This window comes from Meleagris gallopavo, chromosome 5, assembly GCF_000146605.3.
Source record: "Meleagris gallopavo isolate NT-WF06-2002-E0010 breed Aviagen turkey brand Nicholas breeding stock chromosome 5, Turkey_5.1, whole genome shotgun sequence".
NCBI lineage: Eukaryota > Metazoa > Chordata > Aves > Galliformes > Phasianidae > Meleagris > Meleagris gallopavo.
In genome coordinates, this window is record NC_015015.2 from 52,531,790 (window position 1) to 52,542,990 (window position 11,201).

At 41.3% G+C, this 11,201-nt stretch overlaps 1 long non-coding RNA gene across 6 annotated transcripts in view; it reads right to left on the reverse strand.

The window, feature by feature from the left end:
* LOC104911263 overlaps positions 1-11,201 on the reverse strand; it is a 22,316-nt gene extending 11,115 nt beyond the window's left edge. For 3 of the 6 annotated variants that reach the window (XR_004159992.1, XR_793774.2, XR_004159993.1), the window contains exons 1-2: positions 7,296-11,195; positions 6,603-6,788 (exon numbers count right to left, since the gene is read on the reverse strand). This is a non-coding gene — a long non-coding RNA (uncharacterized LOC104911263). Of the gene's footprint in view, positions 1-5,670; positions 6,789-7,295 lie in introns of those variants that run through there. The other 3 variants (XR_004159994.1, XR_004159991.1, XR_004159990.1) reach the window with 3 other exon arrangements.

An 11,201-nucleotide genomic window follows, 5' to 3' on the forward strand; every position in this document is an offset into this window, starting at 1 on the left:
CCAGCACATCCAGCCTGGCCTTGAATGCCTCCAGGAATGGGGCATCCACAGCCTCCTTGGGCAACCTGTTCCAGTGCCTCACCATCCTCTGAGTGAAAAACTTCCTCCTAATATCCAACCTAAACCTCCCCTGTCTCAGTTTAAGACCATTCCCCCTTGTTCTATTACTGTCCACCCTCATAAACAGCCGTTCCCCCTCCTGTGTATGTGCTCCCTTCAAGTACTGGAATATTGCAGTTAACAAAATATATGAAATTCCTGGCAGAGTTCAGTGAATGCAAGTAGTTCATCTGATCTCAGTACACATTTTTCTGTGGCCAGGATGTGTGTTAGGTAAAGCAAATGGAATCTCTGCTAGATGTACTGGAAAATGTTGATAGGTTGCTGTTTTCTTTTATATTGATTTTTTCTGAGCAGAACTTTTTATAAAAGAAAGCAAAACAAAAAGCCAACACATCCTCTCAAGAAACTCTTTGGCTGTGCACCCCAGTCAGTGACACTCAGCCCCATTACCCAGGGAACCTCTCTTTAAGGAAACATTGCAAGATTGGCTGAGGAGTGTCTCAGCTTAAACCAGTTAGATATTGTGATCAACAGAAAAACTGCTCCAAGAGGATGTTACCATTACTGGGAGTTATAGCAGAAGTGCCATCGCCATGACCAGAACTCTGGTGAGAAAGCTTTCAAATCTCTGGTTTCACAGTTCTCCGGGGTCACCCAGAAGTGATCTGACAGTGAGCTGAAGGACCAGCTGGCTAAGCATGAGGTGATACAATGCAAATGACATGGTACACACACACACACAAAAAAACCCCAAAACATTTTAAACACAATGAAAGTAGGCTTAACGATGGTTAGTCTGTTTAAAAAGAAACCCACAAAAAAACAACAACAACACATAAATGGTAGAGGAAATTGGAAGTGTAAATAACTGATTTAGGAAATAAAGAAGACTTGATGGGTTTTGGGTTGTGGCCAGTCTCCTGTTCTGTGTTTCTGTGTTGGTATGATGGAAAAATATCCTGCAAATATCATGAATCAGACAGGGTCTTGGTGATGTAAGTCTACAAGGGTAGCTAGTACGTTAGCTTGCACTCAACTATTTTGGTAGACAGTATATCTGGAGAAGAAGGACTTTCTTAATTCTCCGGAGTTAAGCCTGACCTAAACAAATGGCATAATTTTAGGGCCTCTGGACACTACACAACAGCTGTGTAGCTCACTGAAAATCTTACATGCAAAAAAATAATTAGTTTGTAAGGTCCAGAAGAACGCAAAACGGTCTTCCTGAAGCTTATTTTTTTTTTCATTAGATACTTAATTCAGTCACTGGATAGTGAGAACAAGTAGCTGATTGCAAGCCTGCCATTCAGCGGAGAAAAATTTTCAGCAGGCAAAGATGAAGACCATTCCTAAACTGCCCTGAGACTGCTGTAAAACTTGTATAGCAACTGCTTGCCTTGACCTGCACCCAAAGTAGCTCCAGAGATGATTTTTTGAGGAAAAAAATGAGACAGGAATGAGCTCCTGAACACTTCATCATGCAGAGTAAAGTCTCAAGCTGGCATTGCTGCTAATTCACCCAGGCACCGAAGCAGCCTTGATTCCTGGATGGGGGTAAGAACAGATAACATCAGTGTAGCACTGCTGCTGCAAAATCAGGCTAAGCCATACGCCTGTGGCATATGTCTGCTGAGTGTTAGGTAAGGAGTGAAAATGTACAATATTTCCCACAGATCCTGACAGTATCCTGAGCTGGGACTGGCTCCGAGCATTAAGGTGAAATCCAATCATTCTAAGAATATCCTCTATCTCCAAAAACACTTTTCTCTGGGGGAAAAAAAAACAAAAAGGACATTAAAGGTTCTGACAGATGTATAGCACAAAGGACCTTTAGGTTTGATGATCAAGGACATACATGTGGAAGCCATTACTAGTCATCCTGCAGCTTTGGGTGGTTCAGAAATACCAAGTATGTTCCCCTGTGCATCCATCCTGAAAAGCAAGCGGATCTGAGCTGCAAAGAGTCAGCATGCGGGACTGATGCGGGCTCCACTCATCTGTGCCTAGATCCGAGTTCCAAACTGCAAGAATTATACTGGGTTTGGATTCCAGAAATAAGACTCTTGCAAGGGAAACGTGAGCCATTCTATTCAGCACAGTTTGTAAAAGTAGCAGCCATCTGTTGGGCTTTAGAGAAGGCTGAGAAACACAGGATGTTTACTTTTATTGAGATGTGCAGTGGATGTGCTTCATATGAGCAGACGTGTCACAATACTAATAAGACAACTGGGACATGAAGCTCCAGAGAAAAATGTGTTAAATGTAGCATTTGTGTAAATTGGACTGAAAGCCTTAAAAATATACCTGCATACACCTAAATACATAACCACTTAAGTCACAGAAAACAGGTCGGACAAAAATTTGAAACAAATGCAGTGCTGACTTGGAGACAAAATTGACTGTTTTCCTGGGTGCTTTATGGAAATCGTTCCAAAAGAAAGGATTAAGGAAAGGTAAGATAAGGAAGGGTCCAGTTTCTACATGGTGAAATTTTGAGGTTCATTTAGTTGAACGCCCTGAAATGGAACCTGGTGTTCCTAACAGTACTGAAATGTTGGCACATGCAGTGTGAGCCCAGAACCTCGTAGATGAGACAGAGGTGTTCCGTACCACTGACAGAGCACCGTGTCTGAGGACATCTGAGAGGGGACCAGGCCAAGGCCTTGAGCTACAGGAAAATGTGATTCACAGTACAAATAACTTCATGCTACTATAAATTTTAACCACCAAAGGGGAAAAATTCCCATGAGAATTCAGAGATGCGAGCAGACTTCTGTAAATGGAGGAAGTTTTTCACCCAGAGGGTGGTGAGGCACTGCAACAGGGTGCCCAAGGAGGCTGTGGATGCCCCATCCCTGGAGGCACTCAAGGCCAAGCTGGATGTGGCTCTGGGCAGCCTGGGCTGCTGGTTGGCTGTCCTGCACATAGCAGGGGGTTGGAACTGGGTGAGCATTGTGCTCCTTTTCAACCCAGGCCGTTCTGTGATTATGATTAAATGCTAACAGCAAGAAGGCAACAAGTAACCAAAGATGCAGATGGAGATGCTGGCAAACAGCATTACCAACAGCTACTGTTGGCTTTGGCAACAAAGAAAAAAGTGAAGTATTGCAAATCAAATAAAATTATACACGTATCAGCAATAGAGTTTTATATACAAGATGGAGTAAAGTTTTTTTTTTTTTTTCCATATTTTCCAGGATCTGGCTTATGTAGACAGTGTTTGTGGTCTCGAATGAAGTTGCAGTGAGTTTTCACAAAAGGAACCTAAGATGATGATAGGAATTTGATCTAGGTATGAATCAGTATAAGGAAAAAAACCACACTGTAGTACTGCAGTGAGACAGACGTTGCTGTCCTTGCAATGTCTAACAGTTGTGCTATGAGATGAGGTAAATTTTCAAGAACTAGGCTTAGAAAGGTACCAGAGCTAAACAAAGTGAGACACTGGAATTATTCTAGAAAAAAAATAGCAGGGAAGAGTGTACTGAAGGGCTCTTTGTACTGAAGAGCTATTTGTGTACTAAAAGCTCTCAGCATTAGAATCTCATTGTCTCAACATACTTTTGATATTAAATGGACTTAAATAAATGAAGTACAGGTGTCTACCTACAGAAATTGCAGTTATGAGGTAAGACAACTTAGAGGCAGGAACTCACCTGAAAAGATGCATACTAAAACCAAACACGACTCAGCAGTGCACAACTGCATTAAATATTTAGTTATTCAAGACAAGTCTATGTAATCTGACTATTTTTTATCTGTATTGGAGCTGATATAGCTCAAGTGGGAGTCACCATTTCTTCGAATGTACTAAATATACCTGAAAATGAATTTTCTAGAGGTGTTTTGTGGTGCCTTTGAAAATGATGTTTTTAATTCCTCCTTGTATTCTCTTAAAATAAACCTCAGTGCTATTTTTGATCTATTCTCATTCAAGCCCTGGTTATACCTTCTTGCTATAAATCCTTTTGGAAACCCCGACACTGAAGAATTTTGAAAACTGTAAGTATGGGGATTGAATAACATGTCAATGTAGCCACTTAATAACTTAATATGCCAAATCTTATCCTAACATGTCACAGATTTTACATTGGTTCAAATTCCTCTATATTTACTGAATCTGGTGTCTAGACTTCTCTACGTAAGAGATTTGTAAAGCTAATAGTGCTGCATTTTTATCTATCTAGTGGCAAATAAGCTTCCAAACTCATTACTGTGTTGTATATGTAATGTATGTTGCAATTATGCTATCCTATTCATGCACAAGGACAATCTAATCTCCTTAGTGTCCTTCAGCACATTTTAATTTCTGAACTTGTTTATACCTTTTGCCTCTGTAACAGGATGTGGAAGTTTGTAGTATTTCACCTTGCCAGATAATTTGAGATCAAGTAATACAAAACTGTTCTGAAAAAAGTCACTCATTCACCATCACCTGTCCATCAACGATACCAACAGACCTCTGCCAAATTATACCAACATTTCTTCTTACAAGTTCCAGATTCCCAGTATACTAATCCCCTCCTTGTATGGCAATTGCAGCAGGCCATTTCTTTTCTTTGCCTTCTCTCTATTCTTTTTTCTGAATACAATCTCTACCACGTTACACACAGTTGAGAATAAGGATGTATGATGGATTGTACAATGATGTTCCCCATTTTACTCTGTTTCTTTCCTAACCTTAACACTCTAGTCTTTTTTTGTCATCACATACAGCAGAAGCTTGAATACAAATCCTTTTCAGTGTTTTCAAAGAAATGAGTTATATCAATGTGTTCATTTACAGTGAGAAATTCTCATTTTTTCAACTAAGTCTTTAAACTTGCAGCAGTTGCTGGAACACCATTTTTGTTCTTGTTCCGATTATCTATTTTTGTACTGTCTGCTTAGTCAGGATATTAAGCTGCTATTTGCTATTTTCTATTTAAATCTGATCAATTCCTGCATTTTTCTAGGATTCATTGCTTTACGATTTCAGCTCTTGTTCCCATTCCCACCTGAAGACACTTCCTTTCTTTCTTGTCATTTATATGGCATCTGTAATTCCTGTGCAAATCTCTCCCTATTCACATAATTTTCTCAGTGGTAAAATTGCCCTATTTGCTTAACCTTGACAGTGGATTTGGACTATAGAAAATGTTCTTAAAACTTTCTTTTTTCAAGCCTTCCTATTTCAGTATTCATAGATTCCTCTCCAGGTAATGCTTCTATTGCAGTATCTGCCAGCCAGGGAGTGGACAGCAATACTGACTGTGTCTGTACTGTAGTGCTTATGGCTCTCTCTTGCTTACAGTGCATTGTAGAGGGGGACTACTTCCACAGCAGGAAACAGCCAAAGAATAATTCTTTCTTGTATGGAAAGAAAGGTTTTTGCTTACCTGCCTGTTTTCTTCCCTTCTTCAAGCCAAGGGCCCTTTTTGAAGTTAAGACCCTTTCACAGAATCACAGAATGGCCAGGGTTGAAAGGGATCTCAAGGATCATGAATCTCCAAACCCTCCCACATGCAAGGCCACCAACCTCCCCATTTAATACCAGACCAGGCTGCCCAGGGCCCCATCCAACCTGGCCTTGAACACCTCCAGGGACGGGGCATCCACAGCCTCTCTGGGCAGCCTGTTCCAGCACCTCACCACTCTCATAGTAAAGAACTTACTTTCCTTCTCCAGTCTAAAATGTTGTTCCAAGTTGCTCCAGATCTTGATTTTCCATGCGGAGAAATCATACTTTATGGCCTATACTAACTGCAGTCTCTTAAGCTCTTTTTACCACATCCATCACTCAGTGAACTAAGTTTATCCTCCCGCTGGATTCCTGCCTCTGCTGCAGTTTATTTGTATTCTTCCTCCTGCCATGCCTTTGTCTATTATTTTTCTCAGAATTTAAGACTGGGAAACACACAGCTCCTTCCCAAACTCTTTACTTTGTTCTGCTCAGCACGAGGGCAGTCCTGCTGATGCGGCAGACTCCCATGAGGATTTGTCTTTATACCTGTAACTAGCACTTAGCCATTTCTTTCAAAGTATCTTTGCTCCTAACATCTGCAAGAGTTCAAAAGCTCTGTGGAGATGCCCTTGGCACCTGTACAGTTCCTTCCTCTGTCTAGCTTTGTATTGCAAGCTTTGGAACCCATTAGGACTTATATTTTAAATGTGTTTAAGTGGCGTAAGACCCCCCTCTGATGTTGAACATTCCTTACAATGCTGAGTTGAGCTACAGAATATAAATGAACACTTTTTTCTTTTTCAAGTTTAGAGCGAGATGATCTTTAAGGTCCATTCCTTGCCAATACATGATTGTTTTGCAATCATTTAAAGACTTTGAAAGTATCTAATAGGTTAAAGCTGTGCTATAGAACAAAGAAGGCAGAGTTGAGAAAGATAGAACAGGAATACTTTCTTGCTCTCTTTTATAACAATTATTCTGTCTTGGCCTAGTCAGTCTTCAGTGCCTCTGTACTTTCTGAAAATCTCAAATGTATTATCAACTGTTTTTAGAACCATGGAGAAGCATCCAGCTTGGGAGTGAAACTGGCAGGTACCTTGCTGGAGACTTGCGAAGCGCTATGAAAGCAGTTCACACACTTGAAGTACTGTTGCACACCTTAACCACATACTGCTGTTGTATCCATTTTGTTTCTCTTGGAGCATGGTGATGTAGGAAGCTGGGCCAGACCAGAGGGTGCTCATCTTAATGGATGGATGGACGGCTTTAAACTAGGAGACAACTGAAATGAGGAGGCTTGATCAAAAAGCAAAGAAACGGAATTAAAAATGAAAGAAGAGCTGTTTCAATTGCAATTCAGGCATACCCCAGCAGTGCAGGGGACAACGAAGCACATGGGCTGTGCCCTATTTCCACGTTTGCTTTCAGCCCCCAGAGGCAGCCCCACAGGCAGTGCCCTCAGAATGCAGGGATTTCTGGAACTTCAAACCTCCAGAGGTTAGGGAGTGACAGCTGGAGACATCAGCGAGGAAGACACTGCACTGCCAGAAGCAAGCAGAGTGAAACTGGCAGAGAAGGGAAGTTAACAAAAAGCTCGGAAAACGAAGCCTAAAGGAGTGCCTGGGGCTAGAAGGCAAGTAAAGAAGCTGGGGGAGGGGGAGGATTCAACAACAACAACAAAAAAGAACAAAAAAGGTAATTGTGAAATAAGTGAAAGCAGCTAGGCTTGTTATGCTAGGAGGAGGCAGCTAGCCAGCTGCAGAGGCGAGTGAGATCCCACTTATCTTACCACGTTGACTACAGAAAGAGACTTCAAGTGATGCAGTGTCTATAAACAGTGAAGAAGACTTAGTTCCCATTCGGGTAGTTGTGTCTGTGACCCTAAAATCCTCATTCCAAATGTGCATATCAGGATTCCAGTTCCTGAGGGCATGGACAGTGTTATTACTTAGCCGAGACATAGAGAAGCACTGATGCAAGCAGCACAAGCTTCTTATTACTGAGATTTGGCATTGATTATAAACATTGCCCAAAAATTGATCATACCATTCCCCCCCAAAATATGAAACATAAGAAAGCAGAAATCAACTGCACTATAAACAGCTGAAATAATTTTTTTTTGATCCAGATAAATTTGATTCAAAAGTAAAAAAAATGTCAGATGGTACTGTTTCAATCAAATTGATGGAGCAGGACGGTTACTTTGATGCAGGATTCTACCTTGTTCACTTTTGTTAAAAGATGCATCAGAAAAGCCTTGTTCACACAATGATTTGCCTCTTCAAACAGCACTGCTGCTTCCTCCATAACATTTTCTCTTTCTGGTCTTTCTTCCTGCTGGCCTGAATAATTAGTTCTCTGGGGAGATCACATCTTTTCTTGCTTACTAGGATTGGTACAGGGAATATCTGAACTAATCCCATAGGCCCACTGATAATGCTCCTTTTGACTTACAGGAGATCTTTATGGACTATTATATGACCCTTACTGTAGACAAATACATGCTGGATGTGTTTCCTGAAACATTTACAAGCTCCAGGTAAATCCATTTATGTTTATTGCTCAGTAGAGCGGGTCTTCCACACTGTTATCTGTTTAGCAAATCCTGTTTGATAAGTTTCTATGTAAAGAGCAGACAGAACACCAACGTGGATGTGAGCTTGTATTCCTGCCCGAGTGGCCGTAACAGATGGTCTATAGTGGAACTTCAGTCACAAAAAACGTGAAGCGGAACAAATCTGAGTCACTGGTGCAAAATGTCTGTTTTGGAGGACTCCTGACTGCTGTTCTGGCTGCTTGGGTGCTAAAAAGGACTGGTAAAGAGCCGGCCGTGGAAATTCCTTTCTACGTGGTTTTAGGAACTGTAAGGCAGTGTAACTTTTAAAAGAATAAGCCTATCTTGTGCCTTTGACAGCAAGAGAAATACAGTGGTTAAAAACTTTATTTCTTGTAGATCTTCAGGAAGGGGTGCAGATATTGCATGCATGACTATTTTCACACCTACACACTTGCATGTACAACTTCATTCCCTGTGAAACTTATCCGATGACATTTAATTTTTACTTCTGCAAATTGATATTTTATATATTTCATATATTTACACATATACAATATATACAAAATATCCATATGTGCGAAATATCTGAAGTTTTTTAAATGTATTTTTCTCCATCACTGCCCGGGCTTTGTGCAATCATTTTTAAGCTATACAAAACCTATACCAAAAAGAAAATAGGAGAAAGCCAAGTAACAGCTCCTCCTAAATATTAGCAGTTTCACATTTGTATCTTACGCTGTGATCCTAAATCTCTTCACAGATGGAGATTTTCCAGACCAAAACAGAAAAAAGATGACAACCTGGAAAAAGATGGGAAAGCAACTCCATAAACTCTGCTGGCAATGTGTTAAAGAAAAGGTAAGATCCTTCTTTGTTCACCAAAAACCTAGCATTTTTCTTTAACTGTTACCATACAAGTACACTTAATATAAAACACACGATTAAAGTGCTCTACACAGTCAGAATGGACAATAACAGATGAAGCAGTTTTCAGAGAAACCGAACTATCTGAATGCATTCTTTACCCCGTTGTGCAGCTATAGTGAAGAACTGATTTTACAGCTGTTTCACAATGACAGAATGAAAAATAAAAAACCTGCAGGCAGGACAGCAAACTGGGATAGTGGTCTTGAGTTTTATCCCTTCTACAACAGAGACTTCAATAAATAATCATATCAGACACTTCAGTTTTAGATTTTTAACATTGACTGATTTAATTTAATAATGGGAAGACTTAAGCACAACCATTTAAAAAGACATGCTCAACTTCATCTAAGCAGCCTGTCCAGCCATCACTCTCTGCAAGAACTTCCCTTTTACAGTTTGACATCAGTAACCTTATGACCTGCACAATGTTTAGAAGAAACAAGAGCAGGGGGCAGTGAATAAATCAGAGTACTTCAGAATTAGGCTGATAAACAAAAGTAACAGAATTAAGTACAAGTAAGAAAGCAAAATATGTGCATCTGCAGGTTTGGTTTCTCATTTATCAGAGTAATGGGAAGTTACCATTTTTGCAAAAATTTACCTAACACTGATGTAGACAATAAACTGACTTGAATTATTTGTTACAGACCATGGTTTGCATTTAGGTTATTTTAGCTAAGTTGCTTTAGGTGAACTTAAAGTTTTAATTCTGTATAAATAATTCCGTAACCATAACACAGTTCTAACCCAGGAATACAGTTGACTTACAAAGATGGCAGGTTTTACTATTTTCTTACTTAAAAGCATGTGGAATTTTGTTTTAAAAGATGTCTTGACTGCTTGATTGTCCATCTATCCAGCAATAAAAAAGAACGGAAAGGATTACAACAGTTGCAATAAATCATTCTTGAGTAGCATTACTGTCTACTTGAAGGAGAAATAACTGGTAGGTCAGGAGAAATGGATGATGGGGTAAAACAGGTCAGCAATACTGTGAATAGATCACTGTCTGAAAAGTCTTTGTACTGGCGTGTTTAAACTGGAATACAGTGTATGATGGGCATGACATAGATGCTGGTGGACTTGACTGTAGCTCTGTGTCCAGTCTTGGGTGCTGTGGTTCAGCAAAACGTGGATGGTTTTAAGAGAAAATGGGTGGGGAAAAAACATATACATTCAGAGGTCTAAAACTAGGGCTCATGGGGAAAGAAGTGAAATCGTTTTGTCTGCAGATAGCAAAAGTTAGGGGAGACATGGAAGAAGCACACTGAGAGATGCGAGGCAGAACTGTGTTTATTACAGCTATACCTCCATAGCAGAGAGCTTTTATTTATTGAGTTCCTGCTTCTCCTTGGGGCCACAGTGAGGACTGGAACAGAGAACTCACCAGGCTGAAAGTCAGTGAGTCTGAAAGTGCTTTCCCAACAGCTCCGATCACTCTCAGTTACATCCACCTGAGTCCTAACTCCTCTGTTACACCAACACTGCTGCCCACCTCTCTGGGGAGTGGATAAGAAGTGGGTATCCTTTGCAGGACTGGTCATTTTCAAGGTTTAGGCACTCAGTACCTGAACAAACAGGGGATGTAACTGCCTCAAACTGCCCTTCATGTGCATCAGGGGCCTTTGGCTACACCAACCCAGCACTGCAGCCTCTCTAATTCATTTTTCTTTCCTACCAGAAATACAAACGCCATAGAGAACAGCATTTTTAAACACAGCAGCCACATGAACACCACTGCTTGCATTCTGATAGAAATCAGGCTTCCCAAGTAAACGAATTTAAGCAGCACCCCGACGATTCTTGATGCTACCTGCACCCAGCCATCCTGCTGGCTGCTACATCTATAAATACACTTTAGGAAAGGTGACGGAGAGGGAGCCGGCCTGGCTGCAGAGCCCTGAGGGCGAGAATCTGCGCGGGGCGCTCAGAGAGCACGGCGGGCGCTGAAGGAACGTCCCTGGGAGCGTCCTTCCGAGCGTCACTCTGTCCCTCTGGACGCCGCGGTGGAGCCGTCCCGCCCGCAGCCCCGAGAAGTGTCTACGAGCCCCGCGTAGGGCCCAGTGCGGCGTTTTACCTCAAGATTAGAGGGCTTTACCTCGGGAATATTAGCTTTAACCTCAGGAATACGGGGGGTTTACCTCACAATTTCAGGGTTTTTACCTCAGCCGATGTGCCTCGCTCCCGCCCGGCCCGCGGATGGGCGAGAAG